Genomic DNA, 6,000 nt, shown 5'->3' with positions numbered 1-6,000 from the left:
ATGGACACACATTTTAATGAGCTAAAACATGAATTAGCACATGCACCAGTGTAAGCATCCCCCAATTGCAAAGATAAGTTTAACCTGTTTTCACACTCAGATTGATAGGTGATGACAGAAGTACTGACACAGAAAAAGGGACAAGGACACAAGCCCCTTGCATATTACAGTGGGTCACTGGATGCAGTTATGCAGGGACACTTCCAATGTGAGCAGGCACTTGCTGCTGTTGCTGTATTCACTATTGAAAAGGGTTCCACCATAACCATGGGCTGCCCATTAGTGCTGTATGTGGTGCATGCACTGTTTGCCGTACTGGAGAAAACAAAATCACCACTGACAGTCAGGAGTCTTCAGGGTACAAGATAGTACTAATCAATCAAGCAATAGTGTGGAGTATTTTTATCCACGCCAATGCGGCACACTGCACTCCTTTGCCAATGAGGAGAGAAAACTGCCAAAAATAGAGGCAATAACACCTGCACGGACTAAATCTGTAAAATTGCACATAGTTCATAAACCACCAAAAGAGTTGCACGCTTTGCCACATACACAGGCAAAGTGGTGTAAAATCAGGAATCACTGCTGTCATCTGTCACTTGTCACCTGAAACAAGGCCACAGAAGGGCCTAATCCGAAAATGCCCTTAAAAAGTCAGTCATTTTCGCAGAGAATTATGGAAAGGAAAGTGTGCTGAAACCATGGATTCTCCGGGCAGTCAGAGGACTCCAGACATCACTACATGACAGCTGCCTAAGGAAACGGCTATCAAACCCAGTTTAAATGTATTTTCTTTTTCCTGAAAGATTGCAAAATCCACTATTTCAAGCATGTTTAGTTCAGGGCTAAATCTTTTAAAGTGTTTAAATCATTTCTAAACTGTGCTTATATTTCATATTTGAAATTAAAAGACTTTAATGTCAAGGAGCCCAGTCTGGGACCAATCCACTATGTAATTCAAATCTGACAGCCTGGGTTGGGAAATCTGACGTCTCCGCTTGACACTCCCTTGAGAACAGGAAGGCTAATGGCTGTTAATGGTCCCCGCATAATGCCAACAAGCCACACAATGGGGCCGCATTAGACATTCGTCTGCTGGCTGACCAAAGAACAAAGGACAGGCGGAGCATTGACCTCTGCAAGGAGGGGCAGGATGTGGAGGAGGTTTCTCAGTGAACTTCAAAGGACTGGACAGCTGCTGCCTGAAAAAAAGGGGAGGTTACACAGGAGGACTTTGGTATGAAATATTTATTTTTGATTAAAGTTTAAAATTATTTAACTGGGCAACCTAAAGAGAGATACATCTCAAACTTGGTAGGCATTAAACTAATTTCAGCCTTGTGACTTGAAGACATTACGGAAACCCATACCATTTAACGAATTAAAGTTATGAAAAATGCCTGATTGTGGCAAAACTATTAATGTTGCAATCTTACAATTGTATGTACACGATCCACTGATAAGCACCCAGAGATGTATCAAATTAGAAATGATTAATTCAAAGTGTTATGAGTAAAATTGATAAAAATCCATAGAATGACCAATACAGATCTCACAAAGATGGGAAGTGAATGTAAATGTAGACAATCAAATATAAAGTATATGTGTTCTATTTTATGAGGGTACATAATGGCAGAAATGTACATTTGTGCAAAAGTATGTTTTGGGTAAAAATCCAGATGAGAGTTCCTAAATCCTGTCATAAGATGACAGCCCTGTTCAGGCTGACAACCAAAACCAAGCACATGCCTCTAGTCACTCACAACCATGGGGGTGTGTTTTGAAGTTCTGCCCATGCCATAAACTTTGTAGTGGATAAATATAGGAGTTTCACTACACATAGGACACACTGCTTCCAGAACAAACTACTTGCAGAACCCATCCAGATGTCGACGCAGCGCCTTAGTACAGAACTCTTCATCTTGTAGCTGACTCCAGAATTCTTTGAAAGATCCAGATTTTCTTTGCAGAATCCGTACTCTAGCAAATCCAAAATTACTGCTAGCCTGACACAATTGCAAACATCCCAAAAATGAAGGGATTTAATTCTGATATAGCTTGGCTTGCTACCATTAAGGATTGCCCACTGAAAACTTGCATCCTGCTATCTACTGTGTCCAGTAATCAGAAGGGGCCCATCCAAATCCAGTATGAGGTGCAGTCCAAATTTACCAGAACCGCCTTGCTGATCCAATCCCGCTAGAGTTGCCCTGCTGCCGGTGGAACAGATCCAATGCATTGACCAGAGCTGATGGTCCAATTTAATAACTTCTTCTTTAAGTATTAATAGGAAGAACAGTGACCCATAATATATCTGCATTGTATGATCCCAATCTCAAACCCATCCCATCTTTAATTCAGGACTCCAGTATTGTTAGAATCCTTCTTGCCCTGATTGTCCCACCTGTGTTCCAAAACCATAACTCCCTAGTGATTTTGATTGAATAACTAAAGTAAATCCCAGGAAGAAGTAGAGTATCCACAACGGGATGGGTTGCGCTGATCACGTGAATGTAAGATCCATATGTGGCATTCTCTTTTTCATAGTCATAATATAGTGTAATCAAACCCATCTGTCATTTTCAAAAGCGCATTTCTGTTTTCACTTTCGCGCCTATTTTGCAAAAACGCCTCTCACTAAAACCTCCATAACTCCTTCAGTTATAAAGATAGAAACAATATTTCAACTCTCACTGATACCTAACATCCTTAGCTACATCCATAACTTAAAACTGCAACAGTGTATTTGACCCATTTGTCTTCAATATCGCATAGTAAATGTTTGCTGCGAATTTGCAAAATTCACAAGTTTACATGTGTCATTTCCCCGTTTCAAAGTGCTTTTTCCATCCCATCCTTATTTGAAGTGTGTATTGTTGTTTATATAATAGCTCATGTATGTTAGGACCTGATTAGAGTTGCTTTCTTTAGAACTGTTCTCCATTTAAGCATTTTTGTACCTTTTGCAGTATTTCACAAAGCCATTTTCACCTGCCATTTTCAAAGTATCATTTGCCAAAATAAGGTTTTCACTCTTGTTTGGGAGGGAGGATTGCCTATAAACTTTAAACCGTGTCTTTTACTCCTGAATACCTGCTGTTTACTCCCATTGGTGTAGGATTGCTCATTTGTATTTAAACAAAACTTTGCAGGGGGAATAATAACCTAAACGCTATCTGTGCACCAAACAAAACTGTTCTTTTCCCTGTGTTTTCTATTTGCCTCATTATAAGTGAATTCAATTGCTTTGCTTATTTCTGATTTGTATTTTCACCCTTTGCGCACTACATGCTGGGTGAGACTTGGATGTGTTCCTGATTGAAATCCCTTACAATAGAAGTGGTGAGGTGCAGGACAATAAACCCACAAGAGAAAATTGCAGAAAAAGTATAAGGAGATTATGTGCATGACTGTGTAGCATGCATCGACAGGAGCAAAGGTAACCCCCTAGTTAAGGAAGAAGTGATCGAAGAGGGGGCATGATTTTCATTGATGGAAGTTCCAACATTATTCAAGCCTCAGGTCAAATTGGTGTACAGTGGTGGGGTATGAACGAGGAGTACAAAAATTGTAGGAGTTGATAGTGAACTCACAAACACTACTACCAAACCATTACTCTTCACAAGCAGTGAATGAAAACACTTAACATGTCAGAAGGCCAAGCAGTGAACATATTCTATAATATGGCCTATGTTACCAGTATCCAGCCATTTTAACGAAAGAAAGTCAGAGTGGTAGTTTTACCGAAGTAAAAAATACTGAAAAAATACTGAAAATGTTTAATACATACATATATTGTAGTGGGTCTTGGGGTTAAAACCGGTGGGGATGGGATTAAAAGCGTAGGAAAATGGGAGGCTTGGGGGTGGACCACCCAAATAAAAATAAATAAAAAATCAGTATCAGAAATGAAAGGGCACACAGAGCAGCAAAAGAAGCAGCATATATGCCAAAGGGATCACACATGCTATTCCCTGGAGAGGAAGATGAAATACCTCTAAAAGCAATACTGAAAGTGAGCAAAGAAAAAGATGCATTGCCAGAAAGTGTCAATACAATCCCATTATTGCAGATAATTGAGTTGCAGTGATGCTGAAAAAGAACTGTGGACAAGAGTGGATGCTCTATGACCCCAACTGATTTTGTTTGGTGACATGAAAGCACAGGAAAGTTTGTCATACCGAAGAAAATCTTACAATTGGCATTGGAACAGCTTCATTATCCTTCCCATGTATCGAAAGTGCATCCAGCTGGAGAGATAAGTGAAGACTGGTTTGTGCCAAATCTCTCTGAGTGTGTTTCTGAATATTTAAGTAATAGTATGATCTGTCAGAAGTTTCTTCAAGGTCACAAATTGAGAGTTGTACATGGAACATTGTGGCGACTGGAAGACCCTTCCGGTACTTGCATATCGTTTGAGTTGATAATCAAGAGAGATGCAATTCTAACAAGTACATGGTAATAGTTGTGTGTCCATTCTCATGTTGGCTTGAGGCAGGTCCCTGTGCCCACAATGATGCCCGCTCTGCAGAGGGAGGTGTTGAAGAGGCAAGTTTGGGGATTCCAGATGAAATTAGCTCTGATAATGGGCAGCATGTTGCCAATGATTTAATAAAGGAAATTACAACTCTCCTAGGGATAAAGCAAAAACAATGTATGGTTTACCATCCCAAAGCCAGCGGTTTGGTAGAGAAGATTAATGGAATGCTGAAAATGTAATGGGTGGACTGCTTGCCTCCTGCTTTGTTTGTGCTAAGAAATACACATGGGGAGAACATCATTTGACTCCCCATGAGATTGTTACAGGGCGGAAAATTCATGCGCCAATTCCACTCTTGTGTACAATCTCTGATGCTTACTCTACCTCTGCTATTCTGGGGGTGGAATTTGATCTGTATGTTAAAGAACCTACCATGTCTCTAAACTATATGTACTTGCAGAGGAGGCCTAAAAACCAATCTGGACAATCAGGTGATCCAAACAAACATTTCCAAACGGCAACACCTCTTTTTTACAGAGCAACCACCCGGAATACATCTATTTTGAAGGGCAACCAAGCACAAAGCCCTCGTCTCTTCCTTGATTGCAATCAACCCTTTTGCTGTTGAATTAGCCAGTTGCAATATCTCATAACGAGTGTGCTGCAGCCATTTAGAATTAGCTTAGCCTGTACTCCTGGAAACAACAATGAAGAAAAAAATGTGGCAGCCGTTGAAAAGAGTCAGTACTCATCTGGGATAGCCGCAAGGTTCTCTGCGCATTTCCTTGATAAATAGTTGTTTTCTTGCTTCCTCCTTCTCATTATCTATTGCTGCTAATTTTGCTGTTTCATTTTTCCCTGCAGTGCAATCTTCATGGCAGTGTTGTCGGCAAAGGCGAACAAGGATACTCATCATAAGCATCATATGCAAGTAGACATATTTATATTGGACAAGCTCACACAGTAGGGCATGCTCCCTTTACTCATTTTATTCTAAGCGTTTCAGGGACATCTCAGCTTCCACAGATGTGCATCTGTCTTGCACACTAGATCCTATTATATAGTATACTTAAGGGCTTCCACTCCAGTATTCCCCATCATACTTTTGGGTTTTTACACAGCCTGCTTATATCTAGAATTACAAGGAATTCTGGATACAATGCCACCCACCTAGCTTGCAGAGAAACTCAGCATCACTGGCAGACAATGCACCACCAGAAGTCAGGACACATGCAGAAATCTGCTGCTGAATGAAGAAAAAGACCAGAAAACAAGGCTTCTCCACAAGACCATGAATCCTCCTCCCTATCAACATCAGACCCACCTCCACACTCCTCCGGTTCAGAAAAGAACTCAAGACCCACTTCTTCATGGAGTCTCTTCTCCTCAACAGCTCGGCCATTACATCTGTCACAAGCTTTGACACTCTACTCCCTGATGGCAACAAGATCCTCTCCGTGCCCAGATCCAACTATTCCGGAGGGGGTGTAGCCCTGAACTATTCCGGAGGGGGTGTAGCC

Source organism: Ambystoma mexicanum, chromosome 3q (assembly GCF_040938575.1).
Source record: "Ambystoma mexicanum isolate Mex_15411 chromosome 3q, UKY_AmexF1_1, whole genome shotgun sequence".
Taxonomy (NCBI): domain Eukaryota; kingdom Metazoa; phylum Chordata; class Amphibia; order Caudata; family Ambystomatidae; genus Ambystoma; species Ambystoma mexicanum.
The sequence above is the reverse complement of the archived record's forward strand: the minus strand, read 5'-3'. Positions refer to the sequence as shown.